Source organism: Lissotriton vulgaris, chromosome 3_2 (assembly GCF_964263255.1).
Source record: "Lissotriton vulgaris chromosome 3_2, aLisVul1.2, whole genome shotgun sequence".
Taxonomy (NCBI): domain Eukaryota; kingdom Metazoa; phylum Chordata; class Amphibia; order Caudata; family Salamandridae; genus Lissotriton; species Lissotriton vulgaris.
Genome location: NC_141690.1, coordinates 276,278,037 through 276,291,181, shown reverse-complemented (window position 1 = coordinate 276,291,181; position 13,145 = coordinate 276,278,037).

The window sequence follows — 13,145 nt, the reverse complement described above, 5'->3', positions numbered from 1 at the left end:
CTGTGTATTCCATAAATGGTGAGTTAGGACGTGGCAGTAGGAAGGTGATGTGTCATGAGGGGTGAAGTCTCACAGTCCACTTATACATTTCCTTTTTTGGTCTGGCTTGACAGCTCAGATGTAGCTGACCTTAATTGTTACTTCAGAGAGGGACTGGGGCTCCATCCAGATGGTGGCTGAGGAACAGCTCTTGGGTGGGAAAAGGCTGTGTGTGTCCACAGAAAGACTGCTTACACTCCAATCAGTTGTGATGTTTTTTTTCTTCTATAAAGCTGCTTGAGCGGCCGGTTCTTTTGCCCGCCAGATAAGGCTCAGTAGCACGCAGGAGATGGAGCTGTCTCTCCCTCTAGGTCAAACACATGCTTCTGTGATACAATTAAATAACAGCTTTTGTAGTTCCTAGCCCCCCACTCCCTTTCCTTACAATCAGAAGAGTGAAGGTGTGTATTAGAGATCGGCAGTGTATGCCTGGGGCTATGCTAATCTACATGCATTTTAGGTACTTTAACTTGGCAGTCCTTGAAAGAATGGTGTTTTTTTTTCTTTATTATTGCTTTCTTATTCTTCTGCCTTTCTGTGATTGCTGGCGATAAAAGTGATATGCTGTGATGCCTGTATCTTGAAGAGTAACATGCTTTGATAATTATTAGCACAATGCCCTCACACTCGTGAGAGGAGGGTGACTGCAGTGCGAATGTTGAGTGATTTGTTGGTGAGAGGTGTATGAATGGTGTGTAAGTGCAGGGTGAGTGGTCTGAGAAAGTGCGGGGTCAGCGGTGGATGAGTGCAGAATGAGGCGTGCGTGCGTATGAGTACAATGTGAGAGGACTGTGAGTGCAGGATGAGAGACTTGTGAGTCTGTAGGGTGAGCAGTGTGTGAATGTGTAGGGTGAGCAGTGTGTGAGTGTGCAGCGTGAGCAGTGGGTGAGTGTGCAGGGTGAGCACAGCACCCTCACACACACTGCACCCTCACACACACTGCAAACACTGCACCTTCACACACTGCACCCTCACACACTGCACCCTCACACACTGCACCCTCACACACTGCACCCTCACACACACTGCACCCTCACACACCCTGCACCCTCATACACCCTGCACCCTCATACACCCTGCACCCTTACACTCTGCACCCTCACTCTGTACCCTCACACTCTGTACCCTCACACTCTGCACCCTCACACACTCTGCAATGGAACATACAAACTAAATACTACTCAGTGCCACATAATTACATGCCCCCTAATTACACTGCACTCAATGCAACATACACTCCAAATACCACTCAGTGCCACATAGTTATATGCAACATTATTACACTGCACACAATGCAACATACACTCCAAATACCACTCAGTGCCACATAATTACATGCCACATAATTACACTGCACTCAATGGAACATACACTCCAAATACCACTCAGTGCCACATAATTACACGCCACATTATTACACTGTACTCAATGCAGCATACACTCCAAATTCCACTCAGTGCCACATAACTACACACCCCATAATTACACAGTACTCAATGCAACATACGCTCCAAATACCACTCAGTACCACATAATTATATGCTACATAATTACACTGCACTCAATGCAACATACACTCCAAACAATACCACTCAGTGCCACATAATTACACGCCACACAATTACACTCTACTGAATACAACATACACTCCACACAACACCACTCAGTGCCACATAATTATATGCAACATAATTGCACTGCACTCAATGCAACATACACTCCAAATACCACTCAGTGCCACATAATTATACGCCACATAATTACACTGCACTCAATGCAACATACACTCCAAATACCACTCTATCTATCGCCCTCCCTCTACTATCGCCCTCACTCTATCTATCTATCGCACTCATTCTTTCTATCTATCGCATCACCACAGCATCACTCAGCACCACCACAGCATCACTCAGGGGCACCACAACATCACTATGCACTACCACAGCATCACTGAACGCCACAGCATCACTCGCCGCCATCACAACATCACTCAGCACCACCACAGCATCAATCTGTGCAACCATTCAACAACAACTGGTTCAAATATGTTCTCTCAATGTTTCAAGCTTTATTACAAATGTCACAAAAAGATGTTAATATTTCACTTCTGTTCTTGAATTTTTGTCACAATAAAATACAATGAACATAATCTTCACAAAAGTTATTTACAAAAGCTATTACCATTATAAATTACAATAACTTTTATTTAAGTATTAATTATTAAAAAAATTAAAACCCATTATTATTTGTAATATCAATACATCTAAGTTACGTAAATACAACACATATTGCATTACAAATTCTATAGGTGTCACATTTACGAAAGCTAAAAATGTTGGCATTGTAAATGACAAAGCTATTAATTTCGCTATTTTCAAAACCAACACATAAATAAAAAAAATTCATTTACAATACCAATAGCTCAAACTTTCCTAATGCGAGACCTATTGCATTGCAAATGCTTGTTTTATTTGTAATCGGTACAGAATCACTGCCAAGGAGACAATACATACATTACAATGACCACATCCAAGCACAAAAGGCATCCTTGCGTCCATTTTGGATGCAAAGGTGATTTTTGCTCCGAGTAAATAGTGCTAAATGCCAGAATTTTTATTTATTTTTATTTTTATTTTTGGAGTTTTATATAGCACTGGCTGGACCCCAGGGTATCAGAGCGCTTCACAACATATGCAATAATGTGCAGGTAGGCAATACAGGTAGTTGGTAGAACCGGTTTCACAACATATACAATAATGTGCAGATAGGCGATTCAGGTAGTTGGCAAAATAAGGGGATCCTGGCTAGGGGATGACCAAACATGTTCCGAGTTCGTGTCATCAGAGTCCCTGTTAGCTGTAGGGGGAGCACCGGCTGAGGAACTTCCTTGTCTCTTATCGGATTAGTCTCGAGCGGTTGAGGAAGAGGGCTTTGAGAAGCTTCTTGAATTTTGGAAACAAGGGGGTCATTCTTATGTGAGGAGGTATGGTGTTCCAGATTTTGGGGGCGTTTCCAGCAAATGATTTGGCTGCTGTTTTTTGCTTACTAGTTTTCAGCGGGATGAGTAGTAGAGTATCGGAGCTCCTGAGGTTTCTGGCCTGGCCGGCCCTTTTGAGTTTGTTGGCCAAGTATTCTGGTTTACCTGTGTGCAGGGCTTTGTGTGTGAGGCAGGCTGTTCTGAAGCTGGCTCCCAACTCAATTGGGAGCCATTTAAGCTCTCTGAGCGCGGGAGAGATGTGGTCAAATTTCCTGGTACCAGTGACCATCCTAGCAGCTGCATTGAGGGTTGTCTTCAGGGGGGCGAGGTCTGATTTTGCTGTTCTCGTCAGGGCTGCAATCCCATAGTCAATTCTGGAGAGCACCAGTTCCTGGGTGGCTTGTTGAAGGTCTTTGGGTGGGAGGAAGGGTTTTAATTTGTAAAGTATTTTCAGGTTGAGAAAGGCGCTTTTAGCGGATATGGAGATATGTTTTTTCATATCCAATTTCGGGTCTAGGGTGAACCCCAGGGATTTTACTGAATCCGCCAGGATGAGGTTACAGTTGAGGGCATCCATGGCTTTGAGCCATTCTTCAGTTTGGGGGTTTTCGGCTTTGTTGGAAAGGAGGAGAATTTCCGTTCTCTCTTGGTTGAGTTTCAGGTGATGACTTGCGAGCCAGTGTTGAACCTCCTTGAGCGTGGCGTTAAGTCTCTGGATGTCATCAATGGAGGTGGTTTCTAGATAAATCTGCGTGTCGTCAGCATATAAGTGAAAGGGGATGTTGGGTTTCCTGAGTAGAGAGGTAAGGGGTTCCATATAGATGTTGAAAAGCTGAGGGGAGAGCACTGGTCCTTGTGAACACCCCTGATGACAGGGTGGAGGTAAGTCTCAAAGTTTTCAATTTGAATTTTTTGTGAGTGATTGTGGAGAAAAGAGGAGAACCAGTGTAGGATGGTCTCTTGAAGACCAGGCCTTTCTTGTAGCACCTTGATGAGCAGTTTGTGGTCAACTGTATGGAAAGCGGCCGATAAGCCTAGGAGGATGATGAGGCAGTATTGATCTGAGTCCAGTGACTTGAGAAGGTCATCAATGACATTGAGGATTGCGGATTCAGTACTGCAGCCTTTTCTGAAACCTGATTGATGGGGATCTAGGAGATTGATGTTATTCAGGTGTTGGGTCAGCTGAGGGAGTACACATCTTTCCAGGATTTTGGATAAAAAAGGTAGGTTTGATACGGTCTGAAGTTGTTTAGATCCTCGGTGTCTAGCCCTGGCTTTTTTTGGAGAGGCGTGACTTGGGCTACTTTGAGGCGGTGCGGTACCATTCCAGGGCTCAGTGAGCTGTTGATGATCTTGCAACATAGCGGGGCCAGGACAAGTTTCAGGTCTTTGGCCAGGTGCGGGGTAGCTGATCCAGGGCGTGTGATGAGGGTGTGGCAATGGAGATTAATTTGATTATCTCTGCCTCCTGGATGGGAATGAAAGAGGACCAGTGTTTAGGTGGGATTGAAGATGTGTTATCCTGCTTTTCAGGTGGATTGTTCTCGATAGCAGAGGTGATATTTGAGCCAAGTGAGAGATCTATCTCCGCGATTTGTCATCGAAAAAGCTGGCGAAGTTGTCACATCGTTCTTGCATGTATTGATGATGTCATGGGCTTGGAGGTTTGATTCCTGATGATATTGAAACCTCCTTGGGTTGGTTTTTTGCAGTGTCTAGGGCAGCGCAGAAGAAAGCAGTCTTTTTGTCCTTAATGTGCTTCTTGTAAGACTTGCGGGCTGCTTGAAGTTGATCTCGGTGGAGGGCGGAAGGATTGTTCCTCCAAATTCTTTCTGTGGCTCTTAGTTGTCTTTTTTCTTCATTGATGTTTGTGGTGAACCATGATCTGGAGGGAATGGTCCTGGATTTTTTTTGTTTCAAAGGGGCAAGGTGGTCCAGGGTGAGCGTCAAATTTGAGTTATAAAGAGAGAGGAGATCGGTGGTTGAGAGATGATCAGAGATGTTGGGAAGTAGCGCGCTGATTCCTTCTTCTAGGCCAGCTCGAGGGATCTGGGCTGTGTTCCTGACCCATTTGGGGGGGTCATGTTTGGGGTGCTGAGTAAGGCCCGCATGAATGATGTGAAAAAGAACTAAGTGGTGATCGGACCAGTCTATCGGCAGGATGTGATCGATGGAGACAGCAGTGCTTTTGGGAATAATTGCGTCGAGGATTGCTCCTCTGTGATGGGTTTCTTCTGAGCAGTGTTGTGTTAGATTGTTTTCTAGTAGTACGTTGTTTAAGGTTTGGATGAGCGGGTTGTTCAGTTCGTTCCATCTTAGATTGAGGTCGCCTAGGAATATATTGTTGGAGTTACCGAGTGCACAGTGGGCAATTAAATCGGAAAGGTGAACCCCGAATTCGGTGGAGTTGCCTGGGGGGGTGGTACAGAAGATGGCAACGTGTAGGCCTGGTGTCATCTGTTTTAATGTTAACTGAGAGACATTCAAAAGAGCTGCACACGCTGGAGGGAATTTCCGAAATGCAGATGTTATTCCTGTGGATGATTTCTATACCCCCGCTCCTTTTCCTTCGTCTGTCTTTGTTTATCATTGAGAATCCGGGAGGCACCAGCATGTCTATGCTGAGAGATTGTTGAGCCAGGTCTCCGTGATGAATGCTATGTCTATCTCCTGTGAGAGGATGGTTTCTGCTAGTTCGGTTGCATGTTTATGGGGCGATCTGCAGTTAAGGAGCCTGCAGTTTATGGGGGTTTCCCCTTTGCTCCTGGTCTCTGAGGATTGGGCTCTAGGTAGGGCCGATAGGTGGGTTGGGGGTCTAGGGTCTCACACAGGGGGAAGTTCTCTTCTAAATCCTGTGATTACATGGATCGAAGATTTGGGGGAGTAATTCGAAGAGGGATCGTAGGATGAGGCTAGGTGTGCCACCTTCCTGATATGAAAGTGAGGCAGTGGCTCTTCTCGGCCTTTTGTATCGATTATCAATTCATTTTCTGTTGGGCCAGGGTTGGGATCTGGGGGGGCAATGGGCTCGTTGAGGGGTGGTATCTTGTCATGTTTGGGTTGGGTGAGAATAGGTGGGGCAGTGGGTGTCTGGATGGGATTTCGAGTCATGGCAAGATGGATAGGGTTTCGTTCAGGCCTCGGGTCAGGATTTCAAGCTGAGTTTCCAGTCCTAGGAGTCATTGCGTCATGTTTTCCAAGGAGGGAGGAAGAGAATCTTGTGCAATATATTAGGGAAACATCCTACCCCAAGAGCACGCTCGCTCTTTGTGTCCTGTTGCATATAGAAGTATTCCTTAGCACAAAATGCATTCTCTCTCCAATTTTTAGGAGTAATAAAGGGGTAGACCCTTGGAACTCCAGGACCGGGGTCCAAATGTCAATACAAAAAACAATGGTCTTTCAGCGTATTTCGGGGGTCGAAACGTAGACTACGCCACTCCAGCACATCATAGGACATAAAGAAATTTATTGATTCAAACCTATGTTTGATGCATCTTTGGAACCTTGTACATATTGATTGTAAAGGCATCTTGATTTTAACGTGATGTTCCTAACAAGTCACACCACCTTTACCCGGTCCCTCACAACCTGCACACTTTTCCTTCCCTTCCTTTCGAGAGCACATTGAAATGTAATGATTATACAATTGCATTCAAATATTTCTGTGTTTTTGACTATATCTGATACAAGCTAACGCTCGCAAAAATAATATTGCGTCAATATGGACTATGCATTAATAAATGCATAAAAAAAACGTTCACTTGGTTTGATTTGTATATACTAATGTGATTTTTCATATGGTAAATGACTTTGCGGTGAGTGCTAGATTGATGTGCTAGACACTTGTTACAGTACATGAGTCATATATGAACCAGGACCATTGCTCTCCAATTTTTAAACATGGGCGAATTTTGCAAATTCAAGATTCGCAAATTTGCATATTCACGAATTCGCAATCCGCAAAATCCGCGAACTCTCGTGAATTTGCGGATTTTTTCTTTTTTTTTGTGTTTGCAAGGGTTTCTGCCAGTTTGCAAGGGTTTTGTACCAGTTCGCAAACGCGAACTTACTTGTCGGGTCGCAACGTTCGCGACTATGTTGTTTCCACGTCTGGTTCATCACAGCACCCTCTGTTTCACCACCGCCACCCTCTGGTTCACCCATGCCACCCTCTGGTTCATCACTGTAGATTATGGGGGGAAAAGCACACCTGCCCTGCTTCAACTGACATGAATTAATTTGGGGTTGATTAATGTGTCACTGAGTCTGGCACCTGCTTCCTTATCTGTAATTGCTTTCTGTTGCAGTGCAATTTTTTTTCACAGGACCTTTGTGGCCTACTTGTAGCTATTCTCTGAGCCTGCTGTGAGGGTCAGAGCAGGGTCATAGAATAGTTGCAAGTAGGCAACTGAACTCTGTAGGGGGCCCTCAGGAAGCACTACAGGGAATGGTTACTAATGATGAGGTTTAACTTTTGCACCTGCTGAGTGCTTTCAGTTTAATTCCAAAATTGTAGTTGCAGCAACTGTAATGCCCCAAACAAACTTACTTGTGAAATTTCTAATCCAAAAGTGATCCAAAGAAAGTCAAAAAGGCCTCAAATCCAAATATCCAGCAGTGTCCACAAAAAGTAATCCTTCCAGGTAAAGATCCAAATCAAAGTGACCAGCACATGAAGAAAGCACTGGGAGGAGCCTGCTGGACAGGAACAGGAAGTTGGAGACTGTGGGGCACTTCCTTCCTCCCACCCCCCACCCCCAAAATGGACTCCTTGCAAAAACAAGTGCAGGCAAATGTCAACCTGAGGAGTTATGCTGATAAAAATCATCATTTTCAGAAGGTTTATGCTGCTTGCTGGTGGATTTCTTGTGCAGAATTGCAAATTTAGCAATTTTGCGAGTGCGAGATTGTTGCTGCCCGCCGCATCTACGTGTTTGCAATTGCGAACTCTCGCGATGCGTGCTGTGCAAAGTGGCAAGCCGCGATTACGTAATCGCGGTCGCCAAACTCCTGCAGCAAGATCCAAAATGGTGCAGCACACGCAAAATATGGAGAAAAACAACTCTGCAAACGCTGAATGAGGGTAAGTGAACGCCGCGCGCCGTAATATTGTATCATCAAGCAAAAAAATCCGCTGAGTGCGAATTTGTGAATTTTCGGCAAATTCGCAAGAGGTTGCGGATTGCAAATTTGCCGAAAATCCGCAAATTCCGCGAGCGGAACGGATTTTACGGCCATGCTTACCAATTTCGCATGTCAGGGGACATTTTAGTGCCAAAAACATTGGTAAGCACGTGATTCCTCTTCTCGTGTATTTATGTGTAATATTACAGAATCATCAGGTAATTCTGCATGATTATGCTACACTGACATAGGGGAGTGATGCATACCCCTAATTCAGAGTGAGGGGAAGCATTTGAATAACAGCATTAGCCCAGCCACCACAGAGTCATTCGGTCACAGTGATGGTCGCCGTGCCCTAGGTAGGGCTATGGTCCGTCACTAGCTCTGCCAAGAAAGGCATGTTGGCCCTACATAGGGAAGAATCTTGATTCCAAGATATGCAGGAAGAAAATCTCTGTGTGCCTGGGTCATCATTATTTATTTTTTCAAGAAACAACTCCACTGGTTTGGGAGTGCATTTCTTGAAAAAAACAGGCTGAGCAGGTGTCAGAAGTATGGCCATGTGAGAAGAGGGACTTTTTACAGCCCCTTAAGCCAAATGCACAGCTTTGTGTCGCTATTTAGCGTGCACTTAAGATACATTCTTCTTTATCAATCCTTAAATTTCATAAACCATTTTTATCCATCTTTAAGTTCCCTTTTTAACCATTTAGTTCATTGTTAATCCTCTTTCCACCAATCGGGTTCAGGTACCAATTTTCAGTTTTCTGACATTCAAACTGAGCCAATCCAGGCTTCTTTGAAAGAATGCGATAGATGCAAGAAGTCCTTCGCAAGTAGTCGTTTATTGTGCAGTTAAAAACCCAATGCATTTCGGGCCTCCATGTGCCCTTCTTCGGGGGTCACTACAAATAAATCACAATACAAAACACATTGTTAGCACTTTTTATCTGAAAAACGCCACCTCACAACGTCATTTCATCGTTAAGTTTAAATTGCAGTAGTCCTAACGTGCCTCTCTGATGCTATGCGTTCGTGTGTCAACCACTATCGTACTTTGGTCTTCAAACACCTAATCTGCTATATGCAGGGTGTAAATACAAGCGTCCCACATCATTCGTTCTCGTATAAATAATGCCAGTAGTTTACCCTCCCATCCAGCGTAAACATAATCCGTCCCTGTTTTCCCTCTTTTTTGAGAGTCTTTTCTTCAGTAATCAAACGTTACGCGCTGCTTTAGGTTACAGATTGAGCTATTTAAACCGCGCCGTGCTCGCTGTCAATATTATTCAAAGAAACAAAAGACATTCCTTCCTTCTTAAGTTTTTTGCACATCGCTATACAAACGTGTCCTCCTTCTATGCTTTCGCTTACCTAATGCAACGATCTACTAGCGTCTAACGTCCTTATCCTGAGTCTTCAGGCTTGTGTAACGGAACAATTACCACCCACGTGTTATTTAAGAAACCTCCTCCCTGGTAATCTCCCTCCCGATTCGCCCGTAATCTAACCACTTTCTGATGTGTCATAACCTTAGTCTCTAAGTAGACCACATCTCCCAACATGCATCATTCGAGAAGTCGACATCGTTCATGTACATTCAATATTTAAAATTCACTATTACATGTCTATTCTGATCTAAAACCATGCTAAACAGATAAGTGTCATTTGTAATCTTGCGGGGGACTTCGATGTTTGCTCCGATTGTGTGAATCATAGAACAGTCTGCTTTCTCTCCATTTTTTCATTAAAACTTAAGAAGGAAGGAATGTCTTTTGTTTCTTTGAATAATATTGACAGCGAGCACGGCGCGGTTTAAATAGCTCAATCTGTAACCTAAAGCAGCGCGTAACGTTTGATTACTGAAGAAAAGACTCTCAAAAAAGAGGGAAAACAGGGACGGATTATGTTTACGCTGGATGGGAGGGTAAACTACTGGCATTATTTATACGAGAACGAATGATGTGGGACGCTTGTATTTACACCCTGCATATAGCAGATTAGGTGCTTGAAGACCAAAGTACGATAGTGGTTGACACACGAACGCATAGCATCAGAGAGGCACGTTAGGACTACTGCAATTTAAACTTAACGATGAAATGACGTTGTGAGGTGGCGTTTTTCAGATAAAAAGTGCTAACAATGTGTTTTGTATTGTGATTTATTTGTAGTGACCCCCGAAGAAGGGCACATGGAGGCCCGAAATGCATTGGGTTTTTAACTGCACAATAAACGACTACTTGCGAAGGACTTCTTGCATCTATCGCATTCTTTCAAAGAAGCCTGGATTGGCTCAGTTTGAATGTCAGAAAACTGAAAATTGGTACCTGAACCCGATTGGTGGAAAGAGGATTAACAATGAACTAAATGGTTAAAAAGGGAACTTAAAGATGGATAAAAATGGTTTATGAAATTTAAGGATTGATAAAGAAGAATGTATCTTAAGTGCACGCTAAATAGCGGCACAAAGCTGTGCATTTGGCTTAAGGGGCTGTAAAAAGTCCCTCTTCTCACATGTTTCTTAACGGGTGGCAGCAGGGCATGCCTCACAATCTGATCTGCACGCAATTCAAACCGAAGGGAGATTAAATTGACGATAACAGACATGTTGGTTAAAACTGGTGTGCATCCCTCCACTTTCAAGGATCTTCGTAACTTTAGCCCTACTCAGGGATTGCACCCGCATACAAGAATGAAAAAATGGAGAGAAAGCAGACTGTTCTATGATTCACACAATCGGAGCAAACATCGAAGTCCCCCGCAAGATTACAAATGACACTTATCTGTTTAGCATGGTTTTAGATCAGAATAGACATGTAATAGTGAATTTTAAATATTGAATGTACATGAACGATGTCGACTTCTCGAATGATGCATGTTGGGAGATGTGGTCTACTTAGAGACTAAGGTTATGACACATCAGAAAGTGGTTAGATTACGGGCGAATCGTGAGGGAGATTACCAGGGAGGAGGTTTCTTAAATAACACGTGGGTGGTAATTGTTCCGTTACACAAGCCTGAAGACTCAGGATAAGGACGTTAGACGCTAGTAGATCGTTGCATTAGGTAAGCGAAAGCATAGAAGGAGGACACGTTTGTATAGCGATGTGCAAAAAACTTAAGAAGGAAGGAATGTCTTTTGTTTCTTTGAATAATATTGACAGCGAGCACGGCGCGGTTTAAATAGCTCAATCTGTAACCTAAAGCAGCGCGTAACGTTTGATTACTGAAGAAAAGACTCTCAAAAAAGAGGGAAAACAGGGACGGATTATGTTTACGCTGGATGGGAGGGTAAACTACTGGCATTATTTATACGAGAACGAATGATGTGGGACGCTTGTATTTACACCCTGCATATAGCAGATTAGGTGCTTGAAGACCAAAGTACGATAGTGGTTGACACACGAACGCATAGCATCAGAGAGGCACGTTAGGACTACTGCAATTTAAACTTAACGATGAAATGACGTTGTGAGGTGGCGTTTTTCAGATAAAAAGTGCTAACAATGTGTTTTGTATTGTGATTTATTTGTAGTGACCCCCGAAGAAGGGCACATGGAGGCCCGAAATGCATTGGGTTTTTAACTGCACAATAAACGACTACTTGCGAAGGACTTCTTGCATCTATCGCATTCTTTCAAAGAAGCCTGGATTGGCTCAGTTTGAATGTCAGAAAACTGAAAATTGGTACCTGAACCCGATTGGTGGAAAGAGGATTAACAATGAACTAAATGGTTAAAAAGGGAACTTAAAGATGGATAAAAATGGTTTATGAAATTTAAGGATTGATAAAGAAGAATGTATCTTAAGTGCACGCTAAATAGCGGCACAAAGCTGTGCATTTGGCTTAAGGGGCTGTAAAAAGTCCCTCTTCTCACATGTTTCTTAACGGGTGGCAGCAGGGCATGCCTCACAATCTGATCTGCACGCAATTCAAACCGAAGGGAGATTAAATTGACGATAACAGACATGTTGGTTAAAACTGGTGTGCATCCCTCCACTTTCAAGAAGTATGGCCATGGCATCCAATGACCTGGCAGGCTGGTGGGGAACCCACAAGGTTATAAGGGGCATACCTATGACCCCTTGTACTGCTGTTATGTCACTTTTTCTTGCGCACCAGTGGGGCAGACCTTGAAATTATATCTATGAGGCCACGCAAAGCCACTTTGTTCTTTCTCTTTCCATAGTGCTGCATTCTGCAGAACACATTGAAAGAGGAAGAAGCGGAGAAGGAGCCAAGCCGGTGACCAAGATGGCCGGCTAGGCTCCCGACTCCGTCGACCTCCTTCTCCTCCCACAAGATCCTGTCACATATCCTGCGCCTATGCCATGTCCTCGCATAGATGAGACGAAGGGATGCTCGACCGTGTTATGACGAATGATCTACCAGCTCTGATGACGGAGAAAGATCGACGTAAAGTTTGCGGCCTGTACTGGAGTTGGAACCGGGGCCTTGAGTAGTTGAAAGGCCGGGGGCGAGTTGCACAACATCGGCCATGGGAGATCGAGAAGTCCCGGTTGGTTCGGAAGTGAGCTGAGAGTTGCCAATTCCAATGGTAGACCTCTAACACATAACAGCAGCAACAACGGAACAAGGCACTGTTTCCCGCAGTGCTTTTTCCCATCGATTCCGTCATTGGAGGGTAGGGAGGCTGACGGTAACATCACCCGAACGGAACGAGGGTTTACCGGAGATAGCCTGTGATGTTCTGGTCACTCCTGAGTTCGGTCGCTAAATATGGGATGGTTGGAAGATCTTGCCTTTGGGTGCGGCTTCATGTGAATGGATGCAATGCATGACATGGCGTCCTCAGGTGCCTCGAGTGTTACCCTATCCCGCTTCACCACAGTGACTTCAGATGCCCAAGTGAGTGTTTCGGAGCCAAATATCCTGTCTGAGGGGGCTGTGGCAGTGAAGATGATTGTGCATACTGAGTGTGGTGATACGAGACCAATGCTGAGTGCTGTACTGGCGGCTATTGTTGGACTTCACTCC